Source organism: Rutidosis leptorrhynchoides, chromosome 5, assembly GCF_046630445.1.
Source record: "Rutidosis leptorrhynchoides isolate AG116_Rl617_1_P2 chromosome 5, CSIRO_AGI_Rlap_v1, whole genome shotgun sequence".
In the NCBI taxonomy this organism is placed as follows: domain Eukaryota; kingdom Viridiplantae; phylum Streptophyta; class Magnoliopsida; order Asterales; family Asteraceae; genus Rutidosis; species Rutidosis leptorrhynchoides.
In genome coordinates this window covers 83478153-83490197 of record NC_092337.1, presented here as the reverse complement: position 1 = coordinate 83490197, position 12045 = coordinate 83478153, and positions in this window count along the sequence as shown.

The window sequence follows — 12045 nt, the reverse complement described above, 5'->3', positions numbered from 1 at the left end:
ATAGTAGTTGGTTTCAAGCTAATAATCCTAACTACGAAAAGGTAAAGGTAATGAGGGATATCCGAAGTATGCAGATCAGGGAAATGTTGACCAAGATATCAGTTTGGACTAGGGAAAGGTAATTATGTTTATGTTAAAGCTGTGATTAGAAAAGTGTAGATCTATTTGGATGAGCCAATTACACAAACTTACTTATCTCTAGACTCTCGGAGTTCTCATTGAGTAGTGAGAAGTATGTCACTTGGTTGTATAATTGAAGGGTATCTATACTTCGGAGGTTATTCTTAGTAAAGTAATAGGTTTATTAGTGAGTTGAGTTCTAATCCTAACCCTCGTTATCAGTTTAGGGAACTGAATAACAACGTGCCGTGTTGAGTGAACAATGATCACAAACGGAAGGAGTCCGTCGGGTCAAAGTTGACAAAACATTAATGTAAACTAACAACCATTCCATCATACTAATGAGTCATACTAATCTAAACATTATACAACATTAAAGTTGATATACTGAAAGTAAAGCAGATAGAAACCTAATAGATACCTGAAACAGTTGATATGACTTAATCTTAGGGTAACAATGAAACAAGAACATGCAATATGATTGGGTCACATAGTTAATGTACTATTTAGAACTTAATGGCTCCTAAGAGGTCTCCTTGGAACAATCGATAGGCATGCTAGGTCATTCATGTCTCAATTCCTAAGTTCCGCGTCCTAAAAGCGCATTAGATGCCTCTCGGGAACACCGGCCATACCGAGTTCATAGAATCTTCAGGTACAGTATAACCAGGGGTCTTAGTCCTATGAAGTAGCTAAGTTCATGTAGGTGTATAAGTCCTGATCAAAACCTATGTTGGTAAATCCTTAAGATGCTAGCTGTGACGATCGCTCCAAATCCATTTGGCCGAATACGTCATTCATTGATTTCATTGCGAGGTATTTGACCTCTATATGATACGTTTTATAAACATTGCATTCTTTTGAAAAGGCACACCATAAATGAATATTAAATCAAAGGTTTTCGACATCTGATGATTTCTACATATAAACAATCACCTTATATAATAGTTTACAATAGTACTTCCATTGAGAATGCAGTCTAAATAAGGTACATGGTGATGAATTGGTGAATGCAACGTTTTCTTGAAAAATATGCCATGTAAGATTCCATGCACATAGCTTGTCTATCATATAAGCAAACAGCGGAAGACTTCTAGGGAACCTGAGAATAAACATGCTAACAAGTGTCAACACAAAGGTTGGTGAGTTCATAGTTTTAGTGTTTCGCATAATCTGCATATAAAAGTGGATAACAAGATTTCAGTTGTTTCATCCAGAAACGTTTATCAAAATATTCTACGAAATTGAGCACCCTGGTAACTAAACTTAACGTATATATAATTTATACCCTTTGTATAATCATCTTAATAATACACGCAAACCAACGTGTATGCTTCTCAAATAGCATACGTCCGTTAAAAGGCTAGTGCTCTAGCTCGGACGGGGATATCAAGCCCTATGGATCCATATACTACTACTCGCGCCCACCAGTTCTTATAACTGGCAGTTACTAGTTACCAAAGCTAAGGGATTTTCGGTTCAAACTCAGTGTAGAATTTAGTATGTACTTGTATCCATTGCGTTTAAAATAAAGTGCATGTATTCTCAGCCCAAAAATATAGATTGCAAAAGCAATTAAAAAGGGAGCAAATGAAACTCACGCATATAAATCTAGTATTTTCAGTATTTATAAACAGTCGCATGTATTCTCAGCCCAAAAATATATTGAGTAAAAGGGATCATATGAAACTCACGTATATAAATATTGTATATTGGTTAATAAAGAATTTGCATGTATTCGTAGTTCAAAATATATTTCAAAAGCATTTAATAAAGCAGTTGTAAAAATAGCGCATGTATTCTCAGTCCCAAAAATGTAAAGAGTAAAAGGGAATCAAATGAACTCACGCATATTAGTTTTAGTTTTTGTATTCATTTTATAAAACAGCGCATGTATTCTCAGCCCAAAAATGTAGAGAGTAAAAGGGATCTTATGAAACTCACCTTAGCAGCACATAAAGTTGTTCATCGTAATGTGACCGAAACTCGGATTACCAAATAATCGTAGATCTCAACGTATCAATATTGTGATACAATATTTCAGAAAAGTACGTAGACGCAACAGAGATGATAAACACTAGGTTTGACTCACAAATATACCCCCGAACATTACCCATAACCTCCTTGGCATTAACCCATAATTTTCTTAGCTCTATCCCGCTTGAAAACCATTTTGAAAGTGACACGCTCATAACCTCGTCGTAGTATTTTATGTATAATACTAATTAATAATATTAATAATAATATTAATCTTAATAATAATAATAATAATAATAATAATAATAATAATAATAATAATAATATAAATAATAATAATAATACAGAGATAGATAGTAGATATGTGTGCTGAAATGAAATGAAATCGCTCGAATTTATAGATGTGGCCTGATTCTGATGCCCATGCGATCGCATGGGTTTTATGCCTATTTGCCATGCGATCGCATGGCCGTCAGATCCAGCTCACATATTTTTTGTAATTTTGTTTGTCGACATAATTTAATATAATATATATAATATATTTAATTTAAATAATTAATTATATATTATATTAAATTCACATGCATAGTTGACTTGTAATTTTTGTTCCGATAAGTCGTACGTCATCACTCGACTTATGTCCCGGTTCCGGTTTTTCGAACGTCCTTTCGTACGCTGAGAAAACTTGTACATTACGTTTCGCGACTCGTACCTTTGTCAAAATATAGTCTTAAATTGTCCATAAACTATACCACTCGAGATATAACTTATACTTTTGAGTGTTTTGGTCATTTATTTCTATAAATCATCTTCTCGTTATTTGTTAATATATATATAATAACAATTCGTTTTATGACCAAGTTAATATTATATTTTATCGTATTGTTAAATATATATTTTCAATATTAATAAACAACATTTTAAAATACATATCGCAAGTTTATTCATATCTAATTCCAACAGTTAATATTCTTTATTATTGTATGTGTCCAAATTACGTTATTTAAACAAACACTTTAATATTTATTTCGAATATCGTTAAAAATGAACGATTTCTTAAATCAACGTGGACCTCACAACAGAGACTCGTAATAATATTATAATCCTTAAGGAATTCAATAAATATCTTTTAATTCAATCGTTTTGTATAATCTTTTATCTCCGTAGTTAAATATATCGATCAGGTAATCAAACCAATAAATTTTAATTCACAGTATCATATACTCAACACTTTGTTACGTTTTCAAGTTATAGTATATGTATCTATTTACATATAATTGTTCACGAATCGTTGAGAACAATCGAAGGGTAATTGAATAGTTCAAATTTTTGAGATTCAACTTCATAGACTTTGCTTATCGTGTCGGAAATGTTAATCATACAAAGATTAAGTTTAAATTTGGTCAGAAATTTCCGGGTCATCACAGTACCTACCCGTTAAATAAATTTCGTCCCGAAATTTGAGTGAGGTCGTCATGGCTAACAATAAAAATGTTTTAATGACGAATATGAGTTGATAATAGAGTTTTATCTATGTTTGAATAATATGGATAAAATAATCCAATTACTCGAAGCGTATGAGAGAAGTTATCGTAATCAAGTGAAATGGAGAATATAGATGCGTCTTATCTCTTGATGTAGTAACGATTGATTTCCGGATTTTAAGGAATAGAAAATCTTCATAATTTAAATAAGATTTGATTTTTCGGAATTTGCGGAAATTAGGATTTTCTTTGATTAAATGCGTAATCTACCTCTATTGCTGCGTCCGATATTTTGCTATAAATTGACCTCTTCCGTTTCATTATTTTCACTACTCCTACATCTTCTTCCTCATTTCATACTTTCAAAAGATTGTGAAATGCTTCATCCAGTTCTGATTCTTGATATTTTTCTGGCTATCGTATCCTTCATTCTTCTTTTTCATCTGCCACCAGAGGAAGTTATTTTCTTCTACTATTACCTTGGGGTTATAGTGTTTTTCATTCTCTCGTGTCTTTATATTGCTATAAGCATTGATATACACAGTTTGTAATTTCGGGGTTGTTATCGGGCTTTATATTCTCCATTATATTTCGGAGCTTCATGCTTTCGTTTTCTCTTTCCGACCTTAAGTCAAGCGGATAATGGTCCAGAATTCGTAGGTATGAAGTTTCAGATGAACATAACTAATGTTCTAAGAAAGAAATGGTAATAGCACAATCTGACTTGTCAAATTACCAGAATACCTCGAAAAAGACCGAATCATTAAGAAAATATTTTCTTGATATTTTTAGAGATTATATAGAATGAAAGAGTTATGTAACATGGTTCATGATGAGGGTATGATATGTGAACCTTTATCACGTTCCATTAGAAACTCAGCATGACTTACTGTAATATAATCACGTTGATCAAGTGTCATTATATTATATTAACTCATGCTTCAATTCCCAACATTACTTCAAAACATTTATATTTTAAACTTGAAAGTTTCAGAATTTAGAAACTAAAATAGTTTCTTTTATGGTGTAACACATATATCGTAAAGAGAAAATTGATTTTCGATAAGAATGATTATGAAATTATCTCCAGAAATATGGAGGATATTTATAATGAAAGATACGATGATATCTTAGAATTTCTAATATCAGAGGATGATGAAGAATATTGTCCGCAAGGGTTTAGATTCGGAAGCAAGGTATTCGTTAATGGATTTAGCAGATACTGAATCATTTGGATTCTTTGAAGACAGGTTTCTTCCTTGTGATTTATCCACAACCTCTTTCATACTTTGCTCAATCCGTTTTCCAGTTCTAAACTTTCTCTTTTTCTCAGCTTTACCACCATACTATTCTTTATCATCAAACTTTTGACTGTTAAGGTCGTTTACAGTTTTTGCTGCTTTATCAATATTTTTCCAAAATTCGGAGAACTAGTTTCATAGTTTGGGGTGTTTTTTTTTTTGGAAACTTCACATTCGAAGTATGTAAGTCCAGGAGGTAGACGTTATATGTACACATATAACTGTTGGCGTAGACGTGCTACAAGATTTCAAAATACTGATTGCTAATTCCCGATAGTTGGTATGGCAATTGCCGTTACAAGATGTGGATGAGTACATGATACGGTTTCAATGAGTATAAGGATTTTTCGGAAGGTCAAAGATTAATGAAGTTGTTGGTAAATTTACTGCTAATGTGGTGGAACATGAAAGGTTCCCCAGTAACAAAAACGTATATGCCAAAGTTACAAGTCTGAAAGGTCGTCGTTGACTGGTTGAACGGTTGATAATACTGGATACTTTTGGAAAGGAATTGCAAGGTTATTTTCAGTAATAACAATGCTAAAGGATCTTTCACATTTTTGAAGTCAAAGTATAGCTTTGAAAGATGTAGAGATCTAAGAATGATGTCTCCCGTTAAATCTTGACTTGGATTCTGATCCGTCAATATCAGAATATGTAATTGAATTTGTATGGAAACGATTGTATATCGCTATAAGCATAGTTAATAATTTTTGAATCAAAGTTGAAGAATGTACAGTGTAACATATTAATTGTGAACTTAAATATTTCCCGAGAATTACCTACCCGTTAAAGATTTCACAAGTAATATTTTGTACAAAAGAATTTTTATTACCGTCTTTATGAAAATATATGTATGTATATTTTCTTCAGATGTAATACAGATTTGATGAGTTAATATCATATTAAGCTCATTTGATTTTCGGCTTGACTTAGAAATGATTAATCTCTAAAACATTAAAGATTACATAATCTTTGCGGAGTTTTTCACTAGTGAAATCAATACTTCATTATTTATTCTTGTTGATATTCCTCGGTGAAGAATGTTGATGCTCGTGGAATTTTTGTGAACCTTACAAGGTACAGATGATGTTTTCTGGAAGGTTTCGAGTATATCGAAATTGAAAATGTAAAATCAATTATGTAATTGATTAATACACTTGTTTTATTATGAAATGGAATTCATTGAGTTGAAACAGATATTGTAGTTAAAAATGGTTAAGTTGTTAAGGAAGGATGTACATCATTGCATATTAGTAATATGAACTAACCGAGTAGTACCTACCAGTTAAGATTCACATGTAATAGCTTAGTACGAAAAGATTTATTTTGATTTCAAAATTCATATATATTAAATATACATAAAATTTCTTCAGGGGAAATGAGTTAATACTTCATCGGTTATTGTTGCTGGTATTTCTTGGTAACTACGGTGCGTATGACGTTGATGCTCGTGGAACAGATTGTGAAGTTGAGGTTTGCGATGCGGATGTTGTTGGTGGTAGTAATGGTACTGTTGGTGTTGTTGTCGGTGGTACTGTTGTTGCCGGAGATTCTGCTGGTGCTTGTAACCTTTGCACCATATTCTCCAAAGCCACTACCCGAGCGCGAAGCTCGTTGACTTCTTCTACTATACCGGGATGATTGGCGGTTCGGACGAGCGGATGAATAAGATCCAGAATTTGAGAGAGTATATGATCATGACGAGATATTCTGGAGATGAGAGAGAAAATGGTATTACGAACAGGTTCGCCGGTAAGTGCTTCAGGTTCTTCGCCAAGAGGGCAATGTGGTGGATGGAAGGGATCGCCTTCTTCTTGTCTCCAATAATTAAGTAGGCTACGAACCCATCCCCAATTCATCCAGAATAGATGATGGCTAATTGGTTGATCCATTCCGGTTACACTTTCTTCAGAGTTCAGGTGAATATCCATATCGGAATAGCTGTCAGAGTTTAAGGAATTTGAACTAGATACGGGATCCATCTTGTATAATTAGGGAGATGATTTTTTTTATATGAATTAGATTATAGAATTTAGTTTGGTATTCTTCAATACATAATTTACATATGTATATATAATACCAAATTCCATAAATCACGGAGAAATTTTTGGAAGATGTCAGGAAAAGTTTACAGTAACAGATACGCTAAGATATGAATTTTGTCTATACACTATTCATGCAATCAATGCAGTAAAACGTGTCTAGACTAGGAATGATAAGCAGGTAATTTCCAACAAAAAATGATAAGCAAAACTTTTGACATGCAGACACGGTCGAAGTCCAGACTTACTAATGCATCCTAACAACTATCAGTTAGACACACTTCTGCAAGACCTGGTTCACTAGGACCAATGCTCTGATACCAACTGTGACGATCGCTCCAAATCCATTTGGCCGAATACGTCATTCATTGATTTCATTGCGAGGTATTTGACCTCTATATGATACGTTTTATAAACATTGCATTCTTTTGAAAAGGCACACCATAAATGAATATTAAATCAAAGGTTTTCGACATCTGATGATTTCTACATATAAACAATCACCTTATATAATAGTTTACAATAGTACTTCCATTGAGAATGTAGTCTAAATAAGGTACATGGTGATGAATTGGTGAATGCAACGTTTTCTTGAAAAATATGCCATGTAAGATTCCATGCACATAGCTTGTCTATCATATAAGCAAACAGCGGAAGACTTCTAGGGAACCTGAGAATAAACATGCTAACAAGTGTCAACACAAAGGTTGGTGAGTTCATAGTTTTAGTGTTTCGCATAATCTGCATATAAAAGTGGATAACAAGATTTCAGTTGTTTCATCCAGAAACGTTTATCAAAATATTCTACGAAATTGAGCACCCTGGTAACTAAACTTAACGTATATATAATTTATACCCTTTGTATAATCATCTTAATAATACACGCAAACCAACGTGTATGCTTCTCAAATAGCATACGTCCGTTAAAAGGCTAGTGCTCTAGCTCGGACGGGGATATCAAGCCCTATGGATCCATATACTACTACTCGCGCCCACCAGTTCTTATAACTGGCAGTTACTAGTTACCAAAGCTAAGGGATTTTCGGTTCAAACTCAGTGTAGAATTTAGTATGTACTTGTATCCATTGCGTTTAAAATAAAGTGCATGTATTCTCAGCCCAAAAATATAGATTGCAAAAGCAATTAAAAAGGGAGCAAATGAAACTCACGCATATAAATCTAGTATTTTCAGTATTTATAAACAGTCGCATGTATTCTCAGCCCAAAAATATATTGAGTAAAAGGGATCATATGAAACTCACGTATATAAATATTGTATATTGGTTAATAAAGCATTTGCATGTATTCGTAGTTCAAAATATATTTCAAAAGCATTTAATAAAGCAGTTGTAAAAATAGCGCATGTATTCTCAGTCCCAAAAATGTAAAGAGTAAAAGGGAATCAAATGAACTCACGCATATTAGTTTTAGTTTTTGTATTCATTTTATAAAACAGCGCATGTATTCTCAGCCCAAAAATGTAGAGAATAAAAGGGATCTTATGAAACTCACCTTAGCAGTACATAAAGTTGTTCATCGTAATGTGACCGAAACTCGGATTACCAAATAATCGTAGATCTCAACGTATCAATATTGTGATACAATATTTCAGAAAAGTACGTAGACGCAACAGAGATGATAAACACTAGGTTTGACTCACAAATATACCCCCGAACATTACCCATAACCTCCTTGGCAATAACCCATAATTTCCTTAGCTCTATCCCGCTTGAAAACCATTTTGAAAGTGACACGCTCATAACCTCGTCGTAGTATTTTATGTATAATACTAATTAATAATATTAATAATAATATTAATCTTAATAATAATAATAATAATAATAATAATAATAATAATAATAATAATATAAATAATAATAATACAGAGATAGATAGTAGATATGTGTGCTGAAATGAAATGAAATCGCTCGAATTTATAGATGTGGCCTGATTCTGATGCCCATGCGATCGCATGGGTTTTATGCCTATTTGCCATGCGATCGCATGGCCGTCAGATCCAGCTCACATATTTTTTGTAATTTTGTTTGTCGACATAATTTAATATAATATATATAATATATTTAATTTAAATAATTAATTATATATTATATTAAATTCACATGCATAGTTGACTTGTAATTTTTGTTCCGATAAGTCGTACGTCATCACTCGACTTATGTCCCGGTTCCGATTTTTCGAACGTCCTTTCGTACGCTGAGAAAACTTGTACATTACGTTTCGCGACTCGTACCTTTGTCAAAATATAGTCTTAAATTGTCCATAAACTATACCACTCGAGATATAACTTATACTTTTGAGTGTTTTGGTCATTTATTTCTATAAATCATCTTCTCGTTATTTGTTAATATATATATAATAACAATTCGTTTTATGACCAAGTTAATATTATATTTTATCGTATTGTTAAATATATATTTTCAATATTAATAAACAACGTTTTAAAATACATATCGCAAGTTTATTCATATCTAATTCCAACAGTTAATATTCTTTATTATTGTATGTGTCCAAATTACGTTATTTAAACAAACACTTTAATATTTATTTCGAATATCGTTAAAAATGAACGATTTCTTAAATCAACGTGGACCTCACAACAGAGACTCGTAATAATATTATAATCCTTAAGGAATTCAATAAATATCTTTTAATTCAATCGTTTTGCATAATCTTTTATCTCCGTAGTTAAATATATCGATCAGGTAATCAAACCAATAAATTTTAATTCACAGTATCATATACTCAACACTTTGTTACGTTTTGAAGTTATAGTATATGTATCTATTTACATATAATTGTTCACGAATCGTTGAGAACAATCGAAGGGTAATTGAATAGTTCAAATTTTTGAGATTCAACTTCATAGACTTTGCTTATCGTGTCGGAAATGTTAATCATACAAAGATTAAGTTTAAATTTGGTCAGAAATTTCCGGGTCATCACACTAGCATACAAATCTATCGGGGTCACAAATTCAGTATAAAAATAGTAATCGTACTAATTTAACATAACTACGCCAACCCAAACTTCTATCATGGCAACATACAGCTTAATTAAGCTAATATGATAATATCAAAAAACATCTTTAAACATAAATGATAACAATACATGTTTAATTAACAAGACAAGCATTTCGAATAAAAACCTGAATAGGCCGACGAAATCTGCCCAAGATCGCAGTGACTCGCCGGGATATCCTTCGAAAAATAAAAGATAAGCTAGCTACTACTAATAACTAACTAATAATATTTAAATCTAAATTGAAGTAGAAAATTGAGTGTATGTAAAATTGAGCTCAAAAGTCCCACTTTATAGGAAAAAGTTGGATGGGAATGGCTGGCAAGTTGGCGCCACAGGCCGGCGTGGGAGGCCGGTGCGAGGCAAGCCGGTTTCCATGCCCGTTCTTGGTGCCCGGTGTTCGAATCAGATGGCAAGCTGGTGCCACACTGGTAAGCCGGCGTGGCAAGCCGGTGTATTTTGGCGATAATTACTTAATCTACAAAGCGAATATTTTGGCGATAAAGTTTAGAACTTTATTAAGCCGGTGCTCGGTGTCCGATAATTACTTGATTCTTTTTGCATCGACTTTGTAATTACTTAATATACAAAACGATTATTTTGGCGATAAAGTTTGGAACTTTAATGATTTAGGGCTTAATATCGAGGGTAAAAACGTGACTTTTTGGCCGATATCAAAGATCTTCTCAACTCATTTGAACTACTTGTTTGACCAGTTTCAATATTAACTAATTGTTGATCTTTTTTTACGCACTAGTATTCATCTCAGTTACCAATGCTAAATCATAATCAACAGGTGACTTAACAACAGTAGAAGGCACATGTTTCTGAATTTGACTTACAAAGTCAATTGAGTATGGAAAAATGTGTTTATGAAAGACTACATCTCTAGAAACAAATGCATTTCTAGTGAGTAGATTACAAAGTTTTTACCCTTTTTGATGAGGAGGATATCCTAGAAAAACACAAGGAACACCCCTTTCTTAGAAAATTTCTTGACATTTTTCTGGATTAGTAGCCACTACCAAACACCAAAAACTCTTAAATGATCATATGAAGGAGGTGCTTTTAACATGACTTCATATGGTGTCTTATTCTTTAACATAGATGAAGGTATTCTATTGATAAGATAAACAGCTATCATTACACAATCACCTCGGAACTTTAATGGTAAGTGTGATTGAATTCTCAAAGCTCTTGTTATCTCTAAAATATGCCTGTGTTTCCTTTCAACTCTTCCATTTTGTTGAGGTCTATCTGGACATGATGTCTGCTGAACTACACCTTCTGCAGACAATAAAGTTCCCAATCCTTTGATGAATTCCAGGGCATTACCTGATCTAAGAATCTTTATGATCTTTTGAAATTGATTTTCAACAAACTTCATGATGACTTTGACAATTTCATAACATTCATTTTTGTTCACAAGCAAATAAATCCATGTAGTTCTACTACAGTCATCCACAAGAGTTAAAAAAATATCTATATTTACCCTGTGCTGGAACTTTGTAAGGACCCCAAATATCCATATGCACAACTTGAAATATTTCTTTACTATGAGATTCACTTAACTTGTAAGGTAATTTGGTAAACTTTGCCATTGGACATGACAAACAAACTTTTTGATTATCTTGAATTAACTTTGAAGAAACAGAAGGTATGCATTTAAGCTTTGTATCAGACACATGTCCTAGTCTATGATGCCACAAACTATAATACATCACAAGCTTACTAGAATTCACACTACACCTTTCATTTATTGTAAACAAATTAGACAGTTTACCAGGCCTAGAAATAACAAGTTCCTTATCAACTTGATGAAGTGAATCATTCACCAAGTAGTACATATCCTCTCTTCTTTCATCCAGCCCTATCACCTTCATTGTTGTTAAGTCCTAAATCACTCAGAATTATGAAAAGAAAATAATAACATAAGGTTTATCCATGGTTAACTTAGGCATAGATAGAAGACTGAATCTGGATGATGGAACAACAAGCACGTCTTTTAGTTCCATTTGGTTATTCAACTTAGCTTGACCAATCTGAGAAATGACTGATGTATTTTCATCTGGTAACCTT